This window comes from Equus przewalskii, chromosome 9 (assembly GCF_037783145.1).
Source record: "Equus przewalskii isolate Varuska chromosome 9, EquPr2, whole genome shotgun sequence".
Lineage (NCBI taxonomy): Eukaryota > Metazoa > Chordata > Mammalia > Perissodactyla > Equidae > Equus > Equus przewalskii.
This window is the reverse complement of record NC_091839.1, coordinates 49,838,904-49,863,215: the sequence shown is the minus strand read 5'-3', so window position 1 is coordinate 49,863,215 and position 24,312 is coordinate 49,838,904. Positions and strand designations below refer to the sequence as shown.

General features: G+C 38.9%; 1 long non-coding RNA gene across 1 annotated transcript in view; it reads left to right on the top strand.

Annotated features, from left to right (window-relative positions):
* Window positions 1-1,192: 1,192 nt before the first annotated feature.
* LOC103550507 (uncharacterized) overlaps window positions 1,193-24,312 on the top strand; it is a 36,580-nt gene continuing 13,460 nt past the window's right edge. The window contains exon 1 of the long non-coding RNA XR_544806.2: window positions 1,193-1,497. This is a non-coding gene — a long non-coding RNA (uncharacterized lncRNA). The remainder of the gene's footprint in view (window positions 1,498-24,312) is intronic.

The window sequence follows — 24,312 nt, the reverse complement described above, 5'->3', positions numbered from 1 at the left end:
TCATTCAATTTAATCTCCAACTCTTGATGATGCGGCAGGGCAAAGAAGAAAAAAGATTATCCAATTCTATGGGTAATTAAGAATTTATTTAAAAACTTAAATTAGTAATGCGTCTTTTGTGGTATACACATGTGGAAAAGAGGGTTTTCCCTGGAGGAAAATGAAACTGGCCTGATAGAGACAGTCCCATAGAGCTGTCTTTCTGGAGTTAGTACTTTACAAAATGCTTGCACACAGTAAGTGCTGGATAAATGAATCACAGCCCTGGGATTGGAATTTTCAAAAGCATTCTTCTCATCAAACATTTTAATTCTCTCTTTTCAGGGTCCAGCTTAGTGCCTGGCTAATTTACCTGAGGAATCAATTCAAACAAATATGCTAAGGATTGACGATTCATTTTTTTTTTTCTTTCTTAAATGATATGTGTATTGTTGCAGGCTTTTAGTAACAGTGCAGGAGGTAGGATAACTTGGGGCTGAAAAATCCAAGCTCTGGAGTGAGTTCAGATCCTTACCAGAGATGTAAACTTGAGGAAGTCACTTAGTCTGGGGTTCCTCAACTGTACAATGGGGATAGTACAGCCCTAAATGAGACAACCCACATAAAGCACTTAGTTACATCATCCTGACCAAGGGAAAACATGTGAATTGTGGAGATGCAGAAATTCAGATATTTTAGAGCAATGGGACGTTTTTAGATACCACAAATCATGCCTCTTTAGAAATTACCTGGGAAGCCACAGTTAATACTGGCCTCAAAAATACTGTAATACATCACTTCCCACCTGGTTCCCTATTATGATTACATTGGAGATTAAAAACTTGGACATTCATTCACCAATGTTTATTTAGCACTTACTGCGTGTCAAGCATTTTGTAAGGTACTAACTAGAGATATAAAAATGAATAAGACAAGGAACAGATAATTTGCAGTTCAGTGCAAATAATGCTTTGGGATCCTACTTCCTCTTTTCCTGCTCAACCAGCTTTATTCACTGAGAGTCACCTGGAATAATTTACTTGGTCTAACGTAGACAATTTTTCTGTAGTTCCTTTAGGGCTGACTTTACCTTTAAAAAAAAAAAACTTTTAGATGCATTTCTTTTCATCCTTCCAAAGTGGCAGAAGCTTTTTCTCATCTATTTCCAGGTTGCTGCCAGGGTATGACCTCTCACCGCCTGGCAGAAATCCCTAACGAGGGCTGAATTGGCTATGTCTCATTCTGATGAATAATGGGTCTCGTCACCCCTCAGTGCCCTCCAGATTTACTCACAGGTCCCCGGGGACGTCGCCAGCAAATAAATCCCCTGACCTGCTGCAGGATCCTTTCCCCCCGCCGAGGCCCTTCCCGGGGCTCCCCGCCAATTTCTTAGCTGGGCTGCCTCAGCCTCAACCAATCTGGATGCCAAACCCAAAATACCCTCAGTCCGCCAGATGCGTATCTCCACCAGCCAGATTTCTAGATGCCTTGGTCTATCGTTGGCAGAGCTGCTATCCTGTGAGTCTCCCCTTTAAACATCAGTGTGTCCTTAATCTGTGATATATTTATTTGTTAACCTGCAAAAAACAGGTTCAATTCCCACCTGGACTCTCTTTTTTCTTTAAGCTATGCCCAGTGGAGTCAACTGTGTCTCCATACACACTGTGTGATCAGCTGAGTCCTCTTGGCTCCTCTGAAGGCATAGCTGGTCAGTTTTGACCCTGAGCTGATACTCTGCTTCCAGACATAGCCTTGGGTTGGATGTGAAATGGGAAGAAAACCGAGTAAATAATGGCAGCTGGGCTGATAAATGATTTTTCCCCTTGCTTCTGGTTGTCTCAGTAGCTCCATAAAGATCTGTTGGTACCAAACTCTGCCAGTGCTACTGTCAGGCCCTTTGCAAGTGAGTATTTTATCCTGTTACTTTGGAAGAATACTTTTGCATTCAGAGAAGAGGTCTACTGAATAAACCAGAGGTATTCAAAAGAAATCATATCAGGTTGGTTGTTAGGTTTGTTAGTTGTTCTGTGACATATCATCCCGTGCCCCCTTACAGATGATCCGAGAGTGATTTTTGGCTTTCACTACAGTAAGATCAAAGAAACACCCATCAAAGGTTGCCTCTAATCGCTTTAGACAGTTCAAGCTTCTGTAATGCCCCAGTGTTTCAATTTAACATTTACTGTTGTGTGCTGTGTATAAATAGATGCATTCGAAATTTAAGCCCGTTACAATAGGGGGCTGACAGCGTGGAGAAGGGGGAGAAGGATTTTCACCAAAATTTTAGGTGGCCAAATGCCAGCTCCGTATTTCACACTTCTCCTGGGTAACCTCAGGGCACCCGTTTACATTCATTTCCTTCCGCCCCAAGCCCAGAAGCCCATGTTAGCAGTGACTACAGACTGGATATTATCTAAACTCTCAGGGAATCACAGCTGACAGTGCTGCTATTTCTAAGCCACAGAATCACTCTTTGAACAAAATGCAAGTGCTGTGTCTTTTCAACCTGTTCTTCAACAGCGGAAGCAGCAGGATTCCAGCACTGTATAATAACTGTCAGAAACAATTTCTGCTCTGTAAGTGAGGTGAAGCAAAATGTCAAAATATTTGAATACATTTCATTGAGGATATCTTCTTTTAAATTAGTGAAGGCTAGAGAAGGAGAATCCCATTCTCTCACATAATAAATATGCATGGAACCGAGGAGCCACGTGCATTCTAATAAAGCGGAGTCCTGGCTTGTTAATGCGTTATTGGTTCACAACAATAAAACACAATAATTACTAGTTAAAGAGATGCCAGTGCTGGCCTTTTACCAACATCCCTGAACGTATAATTCATAATAAATTTAGTAAGGCTGAAGCCGGCCTGTTAATTAACCTATTTTCTGCGATGACTGAGATGGAGGAAGCAATCCTGTAATCCTACAAGGCACCCTCCCAAATGCACACATCTCACTGTTGCATGGACTCTGCCGTTTGGACTCATGAGCCTCACCACAGGATCCTTGCTTGTGTTAATACAGGTGAGAAAGTTTCAGGAGAAATGGCAAGGGAATATCCTACTGTGCAACTACCATGTTTAAGAAAAGAAATTGCAGGACAATGTACACATTGACTGATGGGTTTAGGGGATTTTTTTAAGCCAACAGTTTAGGCAAGGAAGGCTGAGGAGAGAGCTTACAGTCAGGATCAGGATGATGGACTAAAGACATGTGCTTTTCCTCTCTTTTGACTCAAAACCCATTAAAATGACAGAAAAGATACAAACTTGTCACAGTGCTGGTAAACAAGAAAGGGTGTCATTTTCTGCCAGAAATTAAGAAATTTCTGGACTATGGAAAATAGAAGGGATAGAACTGACCAGAGCAGAGAGTGCCACAGTCTAACGCAAACCAAGAAGAAAACCCCCCTGAATTTATATTTTTCTGAGTTTGCTATTAACAACCAGTAAACTAATAGAAAGAGGAGAAAGAGGTCTTGGGAAGTTATCAGGACTTTTTTATCTTTTTTAAAAACCTACTTTAGAACATTTAGGCTAGCCCTCCCCCTCCTAGCTCTCTCACACTGAACAACAGGAGGGAAAGGTGCTTGTCACCAAGCTCAGAGTTAGCAACTGCAGTCTAAGGAAAGTGAAGATGCCCCCCAGGGAGTGCTCGAAGTTGGGTGTAGGACCTGAGGGAACACTAATCTCCATGACAGATGTAGGATGGAAGGGAAATACCTTAATGCCCTCAACTAACTAATATACTTCTTGCTTCACCAATGGAGAGGCTGGGTTTGGAGCATGTGGGCATAAAGCAGGCGGGCTGATGGAGACTCCTCTTCCGCTTCCAAGTGGGAGGCAGGGATGATGGAAAAATAGAGGAAACCCATTTCAGTTCTCTACATTGATCAACCTCACTCATTATTCATAAAATGAATGGGCGACCAGGGATCATCAGACATTGGACAAAAATTAACAGCATAATAGAGAAGAACCAAGTGAACTAGCAGAATGGTTGGAAACAGACATAATTTGGAGAACTGAAGAAAGCATTAAATCAGCCCTGATTAGTATCCTCAATGACATTGAAAAGACTATTGATCCATAAAAGAACACACTGCTATGAAAAAGGAGCAATCAGAAAATGAAGAATTCTTGGAAATTAAAATTTTGATCAATGGATTTTAAAAATTAATAGGAGAGCTAAATAATAGAAAGGACATCGATAAAAACATATTAATAATCTGGAAAATAAAGTTGAGGGTCTCTCTTAGAACACAAGGGGCGTTAGAGACAAAAATATTATAAGAACTGAGTTTAGGCCCGTGAAGAATCAATACCTAAGGTCCAACATCCATTTAATTGGTTTCTTTGTAGGAAAGGGTCAGAGAAAAGTGAAGAAGTAATAGAAATCATAGGAAAAAAATGCCCCCAATGTAGGGCACAAACTTCGGATTGAAAGAGTCTATTGAATAGTAAGGGAATTGAATGGAAAAAGACCCATCAATCACATCCAAATGAAATATCTGAGTAAGGATATTTCAACATTAAGACACTTGCTAGTGAAATTCACTGCTTTAATAGTTTGAAAGCTAAAAGCTGTGCTAATAGTCAGAACAATATGTTTGTACACGCTCACCATTACTATTCACATTATATTGGGTGGCTAAGGCAAGAAAAGCAATTGCTAGATATAACTATCAGTAAATAAACTTAAGAAGGGTTCAGCCTTACTGTCAATAGGAAGATGCAAATTAAAACAATTCAGTAAGAATGTGTGTTCTTCCAACCAGCATTTAACACTTTGAGAATGAGGAAATAGGCAAACATTGTTATTGGGAGTATAAAATGGAAAAGCTTTTAGAAAAGGGAACTTGGTGTATTTATCCAAAATTAAAATTCAGAAATTTTTAGAGATAAAGTATCCTTCTAGGTATCAATTGCAGAGAAATACTTGTGGGTGAACATGAATCTTCACTTGGAGAATGTTCATTGCCATATTACTTATCAAAAGAAGAAAAGGATAGCAACCCAGATGTTAAAAATACAGAAATAGGTAAAAGAAATGATGAAGAATATCTACTGAGAAATAGCATATAGTTGTTAAAAAAATTGAAATGCAGTTCTTGGAAATCCTCAGAAGGAAAACAGTGTGATGTTTGGAAGGGAGGTAGAGGGACACTGGGCTGGTGGGTTTTAGAGCTTGTCTTCCTTCTTGGATGTTTGCGTGCAGCTCCTGCGCTGACCTGCAGGGCCCTAGCACCATGCCAAGCCAGAATCATACTCTACTCCCCTGAGCCTGCTTGTTTCTCTAAAGTCGGGGCACAGACGGAGGCCCCACAGCATTCCTAACAGCACCCTTTTCCTGGTGCCATTTTTCTTTTTAATTCGTTCTCCCTCTAACCCAAGACTATGCAGAAAGCAGCATTTCTTTTTCATAATTTCTGTTTCTCAGAGAAACTAAAGCTAAAAGAATTGAGCTTCATTGAAATTTTCTGTAGAAAATCTACATTTTAAGGATTTATATGCTAAATCAATCCAGGGCCTTAGAATTTTCTATGAAGGTCCTGCTGGCAGTGATGAGAGAGTCTAACAGGTATTATTGGGCAGTTGCAAATAAGATTGTATAAGAATAAAATTCTCTATTTTTCTGTTTACAGAACCTAAACTTCTTTTATCTACTTCCTTTTCTACTTGGTTTCAGAAAACTTAATCTTATTATAGCTGGACATTTCTGTATTAAAATTTAGCATCTTTTGGATAGTTAGTCTCGTCCAGAAAATCTTTCCATTCTAGTACAAGTATTATTACAGTATTATTTCACTCTCCATCAAATTCAGAGCTGAATTACTGAGTTTCTTCTTCCTTAGAGATCCAATGGGGCTGGGCCCGTATCCCAAAGTGGTGGGTAGAGAAGGAGCCTGGGTGTGAACAGGTGGTTCACTTTCCCAGCCTTGTCTTGTTCTGTCCAGTTGCTGCTGCCTGCAGTGCGCGATCATGACCAGGACTGTGGCTGATGTTGACTCACTGGGTAGCACATGAGATGTCCTATAGGTACCCTGCCCAGCATCCTAGGGCAAGTAATCCCAGGGAGACATAGCCACTTCTTTCTGCCTCCCTGACCAAGGTCCCCTCATAACCTCTGCTGATAGGGTCTCCACATCCCACTGGATGATTTTGGAGTGGAGCCTGGCAGGTTGTCTGTGCTTCAGGCTAATTTCTGTGATATATTCCAACACAAGATGACCTGTCACGGGGCCAGCCCCATGGCTGAGTCATTACATTCCCACGGTCTGTTTCAGAGGCCCAGGGTTTCGCCTGTTCAGATCCTGGGCATGGACCTGGCACCGCTCATCAAGTCATGCTGAGGTGGCATCCCACCCAGCACAACCAGAAGGTCCTACAAATAGAATAACGACTATGCACTAGGGAGCTTTGGGAGGAGGAGGAGAGGGTGAAAGAGAGGGAGGAGAAAGAGAAAAAAGAAGATTGGCACCAGATGTTAGCTTAGGCGCTAATCTTAAAAAAAAAGAAAACAAAAGATGACCTGTCAGGGAGAATTCAGGAGCCCAGGTCTTTGAAGGTAGGCCACTTCGTGTCCCCTCTGTCTTTTAGTCTTACTCTGGCAACAGGAGATATGTTGTGGGTTTTGCCTGAAAGCAAACACCAAATGAGATGCAGAATCCATTTTCTTTTTTCAGAATCACCCCAAATTCAGAATTTGAGGAGAAATTCTCTTGAGTCCTTCCCCGTTCAGCCATCAGCCCCACCTCCCCAACTATAAAGCTCCCTTGAAGAAGGGGCAACACAAGTTGTTCTTACCTTCCTTCTCAAACTGCGTCCCCAGTATTTTTCTGCCCCCCTGCAGTTCTCTCACGCCAACGTGACAGCCCGGGTGCTGTGAGTGATACTTGAGAGTGTGTTCTTCCTTGAGCTTAGAATTTAAAGAATTCTAAGTTTTCATCTGTTTTTTTTTTCTTCTAACTATGAACTGTCTACGCAGTAATCTATACTCTTTCTGTTTAAAAATCAGATGGGAGAAGGTCCTGTTGGCAGTCTAGAACAACAGAACAGGGCATCTTTAGTTAATTATTTATATCATCTTTGCGAGTAAGCAGTACTAAGAAAAATTCAGAGAATGAGAAATTCAGAAAAAAATTGAGAAATATAATGAGCAGCTTGACTTGTTAATGGGTTGTTCCTAAATAAAAATCAACAAGAATCTGTATTTTGCAAGTTTCCTAGGTGAGTCCCTTGACCAGCCAGGTTTGGGACAACCCTCCTGTTGATATTGTTCTCCTTGCTAGCAGAGCAATAAGAGATGGAACAATGAGATGTACACTAAAGATTTCAGAGCGTTTGTGAACATCTGGCATTTGGGTGGCTGCCTGCTCAGAGCAAGAGAAGCAGAAAGGAAAAGATGCCTAGAGAATGCTCGGATAAGAGATGATGAAGCCAGCTGCTGTGGGAACTGCTTGACAGTTCTTTGGAAGCCTGGCTATGCTTACTGCAACCGGGCTGTGGGAGGGTCTCTGAGATCTTTATGATAAGCCCACTTTCCTCATTTTCCTCTAGTTGAATGCGTATCTGAGCCTTAATCTCCCCTCCCCAAAGGAAGGAAAGTTGGTCCTCAGGAGGGGAGTGAAGAGAATCTTAGATTTTACAGTGGTTTGTGGTCCTCCAAAACTCAACTCTGCTCAACAAAGTCTTATTCTTTAGTATTTAGTTCCTCTCATTAGGGAGAAATTTAATTTAACAAACTTTAATTAATTGAAATGATTTAATTTAAGTTCATTGATTAAGATAAGATTTTCTCTTTAGGGAAATGGTAGAGAAAAGAAAGGTTGAGAAACCTGACTGAGGCATATACACTTTTCCCCAAATGCTTCCAAACAAAACAAAACAAAAACAAAAAACCACAAAACACGAAAAAGAAAAGCAAAGAGATTCTTTCTCTCAAAGATTCTGTCATCATATCCATAAAAGTGAATACTAAATTCTGTGAACCCAGTCCATTCTTAGAGCAGCAGGAAGTAATCCACATTCTTATCATCCTGTCAGAGAAAGAGAACTTAGAACAGTCTTATGTCCAATAATCAATGAGACATCTTGCATAGATGCTACCCAAACATTGATCTCCACTTCTCTGTTTTACACTTAATATATCAGAAGATAAGTAAGCTGATACGACAAGAAATAAAATTTGGCCCTAGAAATAATAAGCCTATCACACAACTGTTTTATAGCTCTTTTTAAAAATTTTTTTAGTTAGGAAAATAATATTCTTACTCTCAACACTGATAAAGCTTTAGAAAAGCAGCCTTATTTCTCCTTGTGTTATCATCATTTTCCATGTCACTCTCCTCTGAAATCTGAAAAAATTATCTGCAGGAGTTTGGAAATTCTGTTAATATGTTGTGTTGCTTTAAGCTAATATAGACTTTTATAAACCCAAACCAAATATAAGCTACCTATAAAAGAAGACAAAAGAAAACTCATACAGTTGGAAAACTCTCTTCTGTATGTGGCAATACTACCGACAAGAATCATTTGAATTGGAAAATAAACCAGGTAATGAAAGCCATTCTTCTGCCTCATTAAAAATCTCCACCACTTGAAGGCATATTGGCCCTACCTACTTCTACATAATCTTAATCATTTGATTGTTGTATCATTAAAACTGTTACCCTCTTATTCATTTCAATAGCTGCAGAAACCTCTTTGATGATATAAATGAGACTCCACTTGGATCCTCACACATATCTGGGTAATTTTAATTCTAAAGTATAGTGTGGCCTCTTAGTTAATTGGTTAAGAGGCTCTTTTCCCTTGCACTCATCTTTTTAAAAATTACCTTGAGATCTGGAAGCAGTATAAGTGATCTTTCAAGCTGCCTTGTTCACTCCTCTTGAAATAAACTATAAATGTTTACCTAAAAGAAACCTGGACCATGGGATATTTTGAAGTTTGCAGGAGAAACAGTAGGAGCACTAGTAGAGGATAGATTTCTCAATTCATTGGCTCATTCCATTTATCCAAAATAAAAATATCTGACTAACTTCTCTTTAAACCTTTCCCTTTGTCATAGCGTAAAGTCTGAGTCCTATGTGTATTCATCTGTATTAGGTAGCATAAACGTCACAGATATTTATTTATAAATCAATAGGAAATGTTTCCAAGAGACCAAAAAAAAAAAAAAAAAAAGGAAAGTGTGACTCGATAATAGAAGAAATAAGAATATTGAATATTTAGGGTCTTTCTCTAATATTATAGATCAGCAGTTGCAATTATTATTGATCACCTATGCCATGGGTAGGCATCGTGTTTGTTCATAATAAGATTCCTTTCTCAACAATAACACAAGATAATGATGGAGATCCTAACCCATACTCATCTGACTGATAAGGGTCTCTTTCAGATGCAAGTAACAGAAAATCCCAAAGTGTGAGGAGGATTTATTGGCTCCTGTAAAGCCCAGGTGTGGAACTGGATTTCAGGTACAGTGTTTATAGAAGAAAGTTTGTCTTTGACTCTCGGCTATGCTCTACTCTCTTCTGTGAGTTGGCCTCTTTTTCAGGCTCTACTCTGTGGCAAGACTAGGGAAAAGATTTTGAACAATGGCTGCCTGAACCTATAGGAGTTGTTCCCTGATCCTCCTTGACCTACCTTGGTCCCAAGCAATGTGACTTAGCACTATGCCTGTTCAGACTGGTGGTACTTTCCAGTCCTGCTTAGCTGGGATCCTAGACTATTTCTTATTGACTAACTTATCTTACTGTTTTCTAGACATCAATGTAATGTGCTGTGAACACCAAACATAGGGTTGTTTCAATCTTTAAGGATCCATGGTTCTTGGTCTTGGCTGCATAATCGAATACCTAGGGAGCATTTAAAAAATACCATTACCCAGGGCACACCCCAGAACAAATAAATTAGAACATCTAGGAATGGGACCCACGCCCCGGTATATTTAAAAGCTCCTTGATAATTCTAATATATAGTCTTAGTTGGTGGTGTGTTGGTAAATGTTTAACAACCAGGTCTCTGGAAGGGAGGGGTGGGAAGGAAGAAGCCTTGATTTGTAGTGTTTCTGATTTCCATAGTGTAAATACCCCCACCATGGCCAATTCAAGCTACAAACATGACACCACAGAACTTGGAGATGTGAAGAGACATGCACAACTGGGTCTGGTGAGCTGGTGTGACCCATCTTTACCACACAATACATAGGTTTGGTAGAATCATAGGTTTGGATTAGTAGCTACTTCTCTGCAGCACTTAACACTGTTGACTGATCCTTCTTCCCCAAAAAGCTGTCTCCCCTTGGTTTCTGTGACTCATTTTCCTAGTTCTCCTCCTGTCTCCTGGATGCTCTTTCTACAATCCCCTTTTCAGAACTACCTTCTTTTAACCAAGCTTTACATGTTGGAGCTCCACAATACTTGGTCTATTCTCCTTATATGAAGTTCTCTTTTATCCTTAAGGTCTGATTCCTGTCCTTGCTCCAACTATTATCTGTATAATTAATGATTCTGAATATTATTCCTTCAACAATGACCTCTCTCCTGGGCAGACTCCAATGTCCAACTGCCTTCGTCTTATCTCCACATGTATGTCTCCCAAAGACCTCAAATTCAACATTATAAAAATGGTACCCGTGGCTTTCCCTTCATTCTCCTAAACCCCTTGCCCTCTGGTGTTCTATAGCTCAGTGAATGGCACCACCATTCACACTATTGGACAAGCCTGAATCCAGGGAGTCACTATTGACACCTGCTCACCCTCAGATCAAACATCCTGTGGATCTTTACTTCCTGAAATTGCTCTTGAAGTCATCCACTTCTGCCCATGATCAGTGCGGAAATAAACTCTAGAGGAGAGAGATGCTCTCTTCCCAGAGAGCTGTGTTTGAACTGAGACTTGAAGGGTGAGGAAGAAATTGCAGAAGAAGGGGAAGAATGTATGCTGGGCAGAGAAAGCAGCATATTTACCTTAATCCTGACAGAGTCATAGATGCCATTTGACATCTCTACCTGCCTGTCTACTGGGCATCTCAAGTTTAATACGGCTAAAACAGAGACTTGATTCTGCTCACCTCTCTGTATTTTGAATTATTCTTCCCTATCTCAGGAAATGACCCAACTATCCATTCACTAGTTGCTAAATGCAAACAGCTAGGAATCATCATTTTTTCCCTCGCACATCCAGCTCCTCAGCAAGTTTTATATGCTCTACCTAAAAATATGGCCTGAATCTGTCTTCTTTTCACTATCTCTTTTCGCTACTACCCTTGTCCAGCAATCTGAGTATCCTGCTTGAATCATAGAAATACCCTCTTAAGCAGCCTTCCTAAAATCTTTTTTCAACACAGCCAAATGATTTTTATAAAAATAATCAGATCAAAGTTCTCCCCTGCTTAAAGTCTTCCAATTGCTTCCCGTGACACTTAGAATACATTCTGATTCCTGGCCCTGGCCTGTAAGTCTCAACAGGACCTGTGCCCTGGCCACGTTTCTCACTGCATTCAGTGTCAAGGTCACTCCAATCTGCACTGTCACTGCCTTTCTTTCTGGTTTACAAACACACGAAGCTCTCTTCCCCCTCAACATTTCCCCCCGTCCCAAGTCTTAGGAACCTTCTTACTTGCTGTTCCTTTTCTGGAATGATCTGACACCAAATCTTCGTGACTTCAAGAAGGCTTCCCAGTTGAAATACACTTAATCAGCCACCAGTCCACCCACCGTCTTACAGGCCATCATATCATCTATTCCATTTCCTTTATAGCACCTCTCATTATCTGAAAACATATTCATTTATCTGTTTACTCCCCACCCCATACTAGAATATATTCCCCCCTCCACCCATGATAAGAGTTGCCATGAGTGCAGGGATCTTGTTTGTCTTATTCATGTCTATTTTCCCAGCATGTAGAATTATGCCTAGAACATAGTAAGTGCTCAGTAAATACTTACTATCGACAAATACTTACTGTTGAAAATGTTTTCAAAGACTAGACAACAATAAAGGAATTATTTACTCTATGTATGTCTTATTCAAATGACTTATGGAACATCAGGTAATCAATCATCTCCCTTCTTTATTTTGTTCTTTACTCCATAAAATACAAAAAAATAATATTTTCTATATATTTGCCAATGTAAAGAGTTTAAAACGTCTGAGAACACAAAGTATTTTTGTAGCACAAATATCTGGTAAATAAATATGCCACAGGGACATCAACTATTAAAGCATGATTGTCTACACCTCCTCTCCACCAGCTTCTCAGGAGCCCAAGTCTTGGCCTGATCATGTAAATCGGAGCAAGGAGCAAGGAGGAAATTGAAGAGAAAGGAAGGTTAATGGGATTCATATTGCAGAGGGAGAGGATTACTCATTGAAGAGAAAAAAAGAAGGCCAGAAAAAGAAGGTGAAAAGCAGAATTTGAGTTAGAAAGATTGTTCTGGGCGAGATGGAGGGCGGATTTTAGAGAGCTGGGCATAAAGAAAGAGCTTTAGGATGAGCTCTGGCACAGGGAGCTGTGCGTGGGCAGGCTGGGGTAGGGCTGTGGAGAGGGAAAGAGGATTTCAAAAAGATTCGCTGTGGTTGATGAGTCCTCTTTTGGCATTTCCAAGAGATGACAGTAAAGACTTAATTTGTTTTTCAATTAATTTTTTGGCTGCCAGTTTGTTTTCTTTACTGCAAACCCATTGCCCCTTTCTGGGGCTGGCCTTGGGGAGAGAGCAAGCAGGCCCGGCTTTGTGAAGGCTACAAAGGGAAATGAAAGTGTCCTCAGCCAGCCCCTGACCATCTTCCACATTATACTTCCCATAGACTTAAATGGGAAATTGTGTCTCAAATGCAGCAACTTGCATGCTGGGAGAATGGGAAGACAGAGACAAAGAAAAGTAAATGAAGTTCTCCAATGTGGAAGGCACAGGGCTAGGAGCTTGGGGAAGTTTATTAACTTGGCTAAGACTATACAGCTGAGCCAGGATTTTACTGGGCTCTATCTGGCTCCAGAAAAGCCTTATGACACAGTGCCTTCCAGCAGCTGATGAAGTGAAAACCTTGGTCTTGGCACTGGCAAGCTGGGTGATAGATCTGGCTGTGGCTCTTACCAGCCATGCAACTTTGGGAACAACATAGAACCACGCCCTCACTTCTAAAATGAAGTGTTGAAACCAGGTCAGTGGCTTCCAGACACCAGTCCGGGAGCCAGCGTCAGTCTGAGAGGACGTTTTTGTTGGTCAGTGGCAAATTAAAAAAAAAAAAAAGATAATGTTACATCAACATAATCATATATTTGTTACTGGAAGATTGCTAAGTGGCTTTTCTTGGAAATGGCTGTTCTATTTTTTCTTGTAAAAATAACTTTTATGATATCATGGTGATATAGATAGTAGTTACTTTTGAGGGAAAAAAATTGTCTTGGCTTATCAATATAAAAAGTTCGCAACTCTTTCTTGGCCCACCAACATCTGTGAATTCATTGAATTAGATTATTTCTAATGTTCCTCTAGCTTTGAAAATTTCTATGAGGGAGGAGATTTGCAAACTCAAATGCTTGAAAGGTCTGGTCAAATAGTTAAATACTGAATCAGGCTGGTGTAGGACAGCAGGTACAAGCCGTTTATAACAATGCAACTGTAATATTTACTGTTGCACTGCCTTTTAAAAAACATTGCCTGATGGCCTAGTGGTTAAAGTTTCTTGTGCTCCACTTTGGTGGCCCAGGTTTGGTTCCCAGGTGTGGAACTATGCCACTTATCTGTGAGTAGCTGTGCTGTGGTGGCGGCTCACATAGAAGAACCAGAAAAACTTACAACTACACACAACTATGTACTGGGGCTTTAGGGGTAAAAAGGAAGAAAAAAGGAGGAAGATTGGCAACAGATGTTAGCTTAGGGCAAATCTTCCCCTGCAAAAAAAACAAAAGAAACAAAAACATTGCTTATCTCAAAGAGCCAAATAAAGGTGTCTGTGGCTGGTATGTGACTGCTGGCCACCACTTTGCAAGCCCTGCTCAGGTAATTTCTAACAGTTTTCTTGCAGTCCTAATAGTCTGAGTTTCTGTTTTGCATCCCCCACCAAAATATTTAAGCACAGAATTATTTTTACAATTTCATTCACTAGCTAGCATGGCAGTGAAACTATAATATGTTGTGGCCTACAAGTGCTTCACATCATTGTGGAGATTGTTTGACAACAAGAGCATGTCTTTTTATGCTATTCTATGCAGGCTTTTCACTTGGGTAAAAATGTGGCGTCAGGGCCTGTTTAGAGTGTTTGAAAAAACATGCTGAACTTATGTATTGACGACGTCACAGCATATGATCGAACAGAACTACTACGGCTCATTCTTTACACTTTTATTTTATTGTTTCTTCATGAATATGTTAACAGCATTCCCACAAAATTAATAAAATAAACAGTTGGGCTATCGTCTGTATTATAAAATCTCAAATGCAAGAATTGAAGCTTCTCCAACAATTTTGTAATTTCAGGAATAGCAATGCAGGCTTTTTAACATTTTCCAAAAGTTCCAGTTTTGTGGATTTTCAACTTTATGAACCATTGGAAAGTATCCTTTTCTATAATGTTACTTTAATCCATCTTCCTTTCTCAGGGGGAAAGGAAAGAATCAGCTACAAAAGAAATTATCTCCTGGAGGTATGTAGAATGAGAAGACACACCATCAATCTCCCTAAATCTTTGTTTTGATACATGACTGAAGATGGGACCACAGTGGAGAGCTTGCAGACGTGATAAGCATCCAGACCCTTTGGTGTTGGTTCCCACAAAAGTCCAATAAGGAAAAAAAATAAAAGCATGATGGGTTTGAGCATGATTTGAAGTAACACTGAGAATTGAGAACAGGAAACTCTGTGAGATAAACGACCCCGAGTCTCTTGTTTAGAGGTGAGGCCCTCCTTGGATAGGGTACCACTGGAGACCCGACAGGGGGCTACAGGCAGAGCAAGTATGAGGGTACATGTCTCCCTAGCATGTTATCACTTTTTCTACTACTCCAGATTAATTACTAAACAGTAGTTGTCTTTATTTTTTGAAAGTCTCATCCTCTAGTCTTTAGTCTCCATTGTGATAAGATTATCCTTAAAATTGTATCTTCAGTTGTACGTCCTTTGATCCATTTTTTAAATTTGAGCTTCTAAGAGAAGCCCTCTGCAGCCATGTCCCTCTCCCCCTCCGTCCCTGTGCATCGATACATTTGCAGTAGGATCCATTGATTTATGGATATTTGGGGATTCTCTGTTCTGAACCAACTTTCCATTTGAAGTCTTGAGACATGGGGATCCTTCCTGATTTTCTCTGACCTTTCAGAAGCCAAGTGTACTGACATCTGAGGTCACATTTTCCGAAGTGAGGACCACATAAAAACAAAGTTCCATGGGATAATTCCACAAGCTTCTGTTATTGCAGGAGGTGAGTAGAAAAACAATTCCAGGCTCAAATACATCTAAGAAACACTGACCCAAATAATTTCAGACACTTTTTCTTGAGTAACTTCTCAGAACGTGAATTTCCAAGAGGTTGATATAGTAGGGCTTCTGGTACCTATTTTACTTTGGGATCCTTTTTTATTCTAGGAATTTCCTGAGGGAAATTCTAGTCTTATGACAACGATAGTCAAATACTACTGCACAGAAAATAACCTGGAGAGCTTAACAAATATTAACGAATACTCTAGGCCTCATCTTCACAGTGAGTGATTCAATCGTTCTAGGAAACTCAGAAAACCGCATTTCAAAAAGCATCCTAGAGCAGTGCTTCTCAAACTTTAACTTGAATTACTTAGGATTTGGTTAAAATGCAGATTCTGATTCCATAGGCAGGCGCAGGGGTTCTAGATTCTGCATTTCCAATATTCCTCAGGGGAAGCTGTTGCTACTGGTCTGAAGCCCACACTTGGAACAGCAAGACCTCAATGATTCTAATCATCCTGTGTTCTCCACTTCTGTTATTATCACAGTTGTCACTGTCTTCCGAGGTTTCTCTCACTTTCCATTCATGAACCCGTGTTGCCTTATTGGTCATAGTTAAGTTCAGAGTCATAATTTCCTTCATTGCTTATTCTACCATCTGAGAGGTAGAATAGTTAGCAAGTATGTCAAGATTTATTAGATGCTATTGTTCTAACCTAACACGATGTCCAGAGACTAGCAGTCTTCATAATTCACTATTCTATCACTGTGCTGTGCCAGGCTTTCCATCTGACTCAGATACCACCATCAGGCCTCCAGTCTTACTGAGCATATCTGCTACTTCCTTTTTTGCTATTCTTGTCATACGTCTGACTTCTACATATGTTATAAAGCCCAGAGACATTATTAATGTTTTTGCTTGCAACAGTAAATTGTTTATTGAAGACATTAATAAAAGAAAAAAATAATATTTTACATGTGCTCACGTGTTTACTATTTATGGTGCTCTTATTTCTATTGTGTAGATTCATATTTCCATGGGGTATCATTTCCTTTCGCCCAGAAGAACTTTCTTCAGCATTTTTTGTAGTGTGGATCTGCTGCTGTAGAATTCTCTTGGCTTTCATTTATCTGAAAATATCTTTATTTCACCTTCATTTCTTCCCTTTTCTTCTTTTTCTTTTGATATAATTATAGATTCACAGGAAGTTCCAAAATATATACACAAAGCATTCCTGTGAACCCTGCCCCAAAATTCATCTTCATTTTTGAATGTTATGTATATGGATGCATCTGGAACTTGAAGTTCACATATGTTAGTCCATTTGATATCCTAGAAGTGACTGGGGCTCTGTTTATTTTTAAATCTTTTTCTTTTTCGGACTCCCTTTGAATAATTTTTATTAACCTTGCTTCAAGATCACGGGTTTTTTCTTCTGCAGTGTCTAATCTGCTGTTAAGCCTACCCAATGATTTTTTTTTTTAGATTTCAGATATTGCATTTTTCATTTTGAGTGTTTTAAAAATAGTTTTATTATTCTTCTGCAATAACTCTTAAATTTCTCCATTATACCCATCTTTTCCTGTAAATTCCTTAGTACATTTATAAAAGTTTTTTTAAAAAGTCTTCTCTAATTCGAATATCTGTTTTTATTGAACGTATTTCCCTTTTAATATAGTTCATGTTTTCCTATTTATCCTCAAGTCTCATGAGTTTGTACTGCACTCTGAACATGGTGCGGAATAAATAGCGGGAACCAAGGAGAAGTTTTTTGTTTGGTTTTGTGATTTCCCAACACATTCAAACCCTTTCCTCCATCTGATGGTTAGGCTGAGGCCAGTTAATTCAGATTTCTCCTGGAGTGGAGGTGAGCTGGAGCCAGGCTGTGGCTGTAATAGATAGATATCACCTGGGATTGGCCCAACCCCCAAACTCCTGTGCCACCATGTGGTTTAGAGCTTGTCAGTATGTAAGCCGGGAGGGAGGTGAGCTGTGGTTTCAGATCTTTTGGTTGACTGTTGGATTTATCTCTGGCAGGGCCCAAGAATCCAAAGGCAAGACCATGGGATCTCTCTCTGATTTCCAGGCCCACCTTCACTGAATTTCTTTGCACGGTTCAGGGTAGGGCTAGGTAGGGATGGGAAGAAAAGACTTGTCAAGCAGTTTGCATTTGCGTCTTTTCCAGATTCTAAGCCATTTTGCCAGCTCAGACTGTCAGAATGTCCCTGCAAAGTCTCTTCATCTATGATGAGTCTGTGACAATTTCCCCCTCTATCCTCCAAGGATGAAGCATCTGCCTCTGGAGATGGAAGCTTCTACCCTTCTCATCTCACTATGAAGCGTTCATTTCTCTCTGACATTCAGTCCATCAGGGCTTCCTTGCATCCTCTATTCTTTGCCAGTCCCATTGACAAGTGTAATTCTTAATTTTTCCAGGTTTTATTGTTGTTGTTGTTGTTGTTACAGTGGGAACAAAGGTCTTTGCTTTCTTCTTCAGCCTAACCATTTTAAATAATCACAAAACAAGCAAATACTTCCCACTTTTTATTTGAAATAGGTAAACCCAGAGCATATTTAATTAAGTAAAGAATTATTACTTGTAACCTTTTTGAATAAACTCCTGTGACTATGCACGGATGATGGGTACCATCTGATTTTTCTTGATTCCCAGCTGACAGCTGAAGTCCTTGAGGCCTATGAAATCCTCTCTGGCTACACTGAGAGTCTGGGGCCATTGTTGATTTTGTGTGTGCTGGATGGTGCTCCAGCTGAGATAATTTTTGTTAATACCCTCTTAACACCTTTCCAAGGAAAGAATTCCCTCAAGTATTTTCCTCCTTTATCATTCTTCCTTTGCTTTTTCTATATAACCAAAGGAAAAAGAGAAATTATACTTGAGATAGGATCTCACCCCAACTCCACCTCCTGTGACTATCAAAAGCCTTTAATTTCTTCTTGACTTTTGGAGAAAAAGGTAAACATCTCTCTCCTCTTAAGTTTCCCAGCTGGAAATGACTACCATTAACATCATTAAAATTCATTTATAATTGCTTTCATGGCAGATCTTTAGCAATAATTCAGGTAGCCTTAAATTCAAAACTTCCGGGGTTGTTTTCTGAAAGAATTTGTAACTCTTTTAAAGTATACATTGAATGAAATTTAAACCTACTTTTTAAAAGTTAATTTAAAATGGGCTTATGACATTGCTCTTTGAATTATATTCATCATTGTTGTCTTACATTTAAATTGACTATTTATGTTAATATCATTCAATTTATACATAATAGGAAAAAGATTTAAAATGGAAATCAAGGGATATATATTAGTGACTGTCGCTGTAAAGAGCAAACTCGGGGCCGGCCTGGTGGTGCAGCAGTTAAGTTTGCAGTTCAGTGGCAACGGGGTTCACCAGTTTGGATCCCAGGTGCGGACATGGCACCGCTTGGCATAGCCATGCTGTGGTAAGTGCCTTACATATAAAGTAGAGGAAGATGGGCACGAATGTTAGCTCAAGGTCAGTCTTCCTCAGCAAAAAGAGGAAGATTGGCAGCAGTTAGCTCAGGGCTAATCTTCCTCAAAAGAAAAAAAAACAGCAAACTCTGCAAGATCACTATGACCGTGAGGAGATTAGGGCCCCTCTTCCTTTCCTTCTAGCTTGAATCCCCTTCTGATTGTTGAACAATACTTGCAATCATCGCCTCATATGTTTTTCTACAGTCTACGTCTCGTTGTGGGCCAAGGAGAAGGCAAAAAAGGAGAAGGACCAAGACAAGGGAACAAAGGTTTTGTGGCTTCTTAGTACTTGGAGTCAGGGAATAATTAGCATGATTCTCACTCTCTCTTTTGTTTTCTCCTCCATACTTTCTCCTTCCAAATCTTTTTTTCTCATGTATCTTTCATACTCATCGCCTTCTAAGAAATAGTCACACATTTACGTAAGAACAATGAGATGGTGAACATCACCTCATTTCTTCTCTCAGCTTATCTCTTTGACATTCACTTCAACCCCTGTCACTCTTACAACTGAACCATCCAGCTTATGACAGTTCTAAAAGGAATTTGAGTTCCTAAAAATGTAGCCGCAGACTCCAGTTTCCAAGCAGACTACCAAATGTATGATAAGCTCTGTGAGTGTTTAGTATATTCCAGGCTAGGACATTAGTTGTATACAAGGTTGTAAGGATTATCACACAAATCAAGAAATTTCTCTCCAAAACAATTAATTATGTATACTTTGATTACATGTACTTTATATGGCTTTCTTCATTGACAAGGTCATTCTTTTTGTCTGCTATGAGTTTGCCATATATTGAGGCAAGATTCTGGTAGGGCAAGGAGTAACTAATAGTTATTCTCTATTAGCACTAGTGGATATGACCCCTGTATGTCAAGCATTGCATGGCGTGATTAGTAATAACTAATTAGTATAACTAATAGTTTTTAGTAAAACTGTTAGAAGAAACCAGAAAAACAGTGACTTAAACAAATTAGAAATTTATTTCTCTCACACCTAAAAGAGGTCTGGAAGCTAGTTAGCTGAGCCCAGGTCTGGAAGGTCCGTGGTGGTTATTAAACAGCTTTCTGTTCTGCTATCCAAGGGCATGACTTCCAAACGCAAGATTTCCTCACAGGCCAAGAGGACTGGTGAGGCCTCAGCCACTATGTATTGAAAATAAGAAAAAGAAAGAATAGAAGAGATATTCATGCCAGCTGAGTCAACTTCCATTAAGCTTCCACAGAACACTTCCAGTTACTCCCTATTGGCCAGAATGGAGGTATATGCCCACAGCTAGCAGCCAAGAAGGTTGGGAAATATAGTTTTCTATCTGGTCATAATGCTGTCTTATGTCACTAAGGGGGGAGAGCATGGAGAGTGGGGTAAAACTAGCAATCTCTGCCAAATCCACCCAAGCCTAAAAATAGAAGATGGTCATTTGGATCATTTGGGACATCAGTTGAAATTATGCAACATTTGAAACATATAAAAATATGCAACATCTATGTAACTCCACCTTCCACTTTAAAATGTCTGGAGACAGAAGAAACTATCAGGGAATGCCCAGAGAAGTGTCAACAGGAAGTGAGGAACGTAGAAAGCATATTTTTTGAGTAATAGTGACTTTTAGCTCCTATCAAGTACATAAAAAGCTCTAGCCCAAAAGGAGAATTAGACTTGTTCTATGAGAATCAGAAGCAGCTTTTATTTGAATTGAGCCTGTCCAACAATGGAAAAGTTTGTCTTGGGATGTACAAAATTTCCCATCACCAGAAAAATTCAAAAAGAAACTGAGCTTCTAGAAATTTTCTTCAAAGAAATAACTGGAGAAGTTTGAAAAGATATGTGATCATAATTCCACTGTTTTAAATATCAGGAATATGGAATAACATATTTACTTAACAATAAAGGGTCAGTTAAATAACTTATGGTAAATCCACACACTACAGGCTTTAAAGTGACTACAAAAATATTTATTGACGGAGAAAGAGGTTCATGGTATATTGTAGACTGAACAATGAGTTATGGAACAAACCTTGTAGTATGATTTTATATGTGTCTATAAATAGATAGCATTGAACCAGAGGTTAATCTAGATAGTGAGATTGTGGGGACACTTTTTTCTTCTTTAAGAACAGATATCTATATCTATACATGGACTGGATAAATATTTGGCAATGAATATGGATAGTAATAGCTAATGTATTTAAGGAGAATAAAAGCTAGTTAATCATTAGTCAGGCACAAGGCAGAAGAGATTGAGTAGAAGGTTAGGCTGGCTGACCTTTATAGTTTCTTCCAACTCTAAGATTAGATGACATCAAAATCCTTGTTTATGACTCAAGTGCATGGGATGGTTGCCAGAATGAGTAATCCACATACCCACAGATAATCAAGGAGAGATCCTGTGGGTGTTGCTGGTGGAGCACAGGAGGGCTCAGTACCTGATTTCTGAGCCCATTACAGCCTATGATCTTGGTTGTATGCCTTTCTGCATTTTCTTTTTTTCACCCTAAATTCTTCAACACAGTGAATTCTTTAACAACTGACAGCTGTTGTTTTCTAAGAAAACAATCTACCTTTATTTGTGCATTGTTCGCTTTCTTCCTTCAAAAGCTACAACCCTGCACCTAAAAACATACTGGCTGGAAACTGACATCTTAAAACAGCTCCTTAGCCATGGCTGAAGGGAGCCTGGCAGGAGAGATGGCTATCTAAAACCCTGTTGCTTTGCAAGGGCCAAAAGAACACTAAACAGCCCAAAAACCTGAAAAACTTCTGGAGGATGGACCAAAAGGGTAATTTTGGAAAACTTAATACTATCTTTAGAAAATTTAGTAGTTTGTGATGATAAACAATGTACTACTTGTTTCCTTCTTAAAATCGTGAATGAGTGAATATGCCCATCCTCATGCACCCTGAAGTCCTTTCCTGAGGAGTGTTGATGTGTTTCTGCAGTCAGTTCATCCATACTTTTCTGACCTAGTTCTGCTTTTGACACGTGAACAAAATTACTCACTGGACTTACACCTATATACATATGTAGTTACGGAAAAGATTCATGCTAATTCCGCCTCAGCATCTCATCCACAATCTTGGCTACTAAATCAGATTCTTGATAGCAAATAAGACTGTGCTGTGAATCAACACACATGCACAAAATAGTTAAAACTGGTAAATATCTAAGAAAATATAGGAAATGGCTAATGAGAATATTTTAGCAAGGATTTTTTTTTTAAATGTAAGCTTACTAGCGTAAGTTACTCGTAAGTCAAAACATACATATCACATGGGACTATTTTGAGATGGGGACAGTTGTTATATTATTGAGGAATTTTAATGAATAGTGAGTCCATTTGTTATTTATTTTCTTCCAAATGTTAATAAACAGCTCCAGTTATAATTGCTGATTTTCTATATTTATGGAAAACTGGCATTTCATAAATATCAAATTGTGATATCATCTACTTGTATGCTGGTTTTCTATGAATACATAACTTAGTAATTACCTCCAGAAGTGTGAGTTAATTTTTTTGTGTGGATAAATCGAGAAGGAGAATGACAAATCTGTTAAAATGGTAGAATCTTATACATCCTTTTCATTGTCCTTTATAAAAATTTATCTAAATGATGTCATGGAACAGCAGAGAAAAATCTAGGATACAAGATTTTCTATTAAAGCCACCAAGATGTTCATCAAAACTAAATCAACATGCAGACATTTGACAAGGACAGTACATAGAGTTTTCTCAAAAGACCAAAAGGTTAGGAAGACTTTCTAGGTCCCAAATAATCAATGTTTAAAGGAAAACAATTGTACAGAGGTTATATGAATTCAAACTTGTATAGGATTTCTTCTTAAAAGGCAGTTTTAGCTTATTTTTATTCCAAGGAAAAGAAATTCTCACTTGATATGTTTACTATTATAATGTATTCTCTTGGATAGTATTGGCAGAAACTCTCCATTAATATTTATCTTTAGAACTTTCCTCCATTTCATGGCTCAGTAGAGAATTAATATTTAGCAAATGTGTGATTAGCCTTTTTTTGTCTTATGGCTCAAATTCACCCAAGTCCTTCGTATGTGGATTTATTTTTATTATGAGTTTTATAATGAGTATGGGTTTTACTTCATATTGAGGTAAGATTCTTTGCTATGGGCTGCAAGCTTTCTTTCGAAGTTAAGTCACATCAGAATGGAATGTTTTAGTAGCTAAGAGGAAAAGAGGAGTCTTTGGCTAGAAGAAAACTGATTTCCTATTTATAGGTTTGATGTCCTAAAATACACAAGACTGGCAAATACTGAAATAATAACTGTAAATCATGATAATACATTTAAAAAGGCTTAAAAGAAACTAGACCCTAATTCAAGCAGTATCAAAATTTTCTATAATAGGTAGACCATTTGTCTCATCAGATCACAATTTTAAAGCGGTCTTTAAATCCAATTGGACATTGACATCTGTGCTACAAATGAGAGGGACCGCCTATGGTAAATAAATTCTGTCTGTTAATTGAGAGACCACTAATCTGACAAAAATCCTGCAGTCACGAATCCAGGAAGCAACTTCAAGGTCAAGGTCTCCCTTAATCAGAGAAATGTGTCCTTCTTGCAAATAGTTCATGAGTAACCTGGATGAAGCCTATTTACAATCCAGGTAATGATGACAATATTACCTCCCATAAGCATCTTAATCATGAGGTGGGAGCGCAAACGTGTTTAATAACTTCCTCAGGTTTGAGCCCCACCCAAACAGCTGCCCAGGCTAATCTAGTCACAATCAGAGAATGTCATGCTTTTTCTTATTAGGGAATTAAAAATAGTTATTTGTGAGTTTAAATAAAATCATATATGACCCCAGTGAAACTTGGAATGCTACAGAAGATAAGGTCTTTGAGTCCAGTTTCCTGTGGCAAGAAACTGATCAAAACATTGACTGTGGCTTTGGGCTTCAGAGATTTTAAAAACAAGTCAATTGAGTGGTTTCCTGAGATATAGATATGAACATAAGGTGAACATTGATCATGCCTCTGAGGACCCCTGCATAATACTTTATCATCTCCGTGTTTTCAGTAACAATCAAGCTCAAGTTCTAGAATGTATATAGAACACAACTGAGGCACACCTTTGATGCTCAAAGTGTGTTTGTGCTCAAGACAGGTATAAAATTTTCCTTAAGTGGGTTCCTGAATCCTAACCCATGTGTTGTCACAACAGAGATTTCTTCTCTTTTCTGGTGGTTTCCATTTGCTTAAAATCTTTTAAGTTGCAACTGGCCTTTTAAATTCCTTTTTTGTTTTAGAACTCCTATCTTTTATTTTCTCCATATTTTGGCTTTGATTTTGTTTATGGTATTTTTTGGAGCTTCAGAATTACATAAAATGGTTATCGACAAACTTGTTCATTA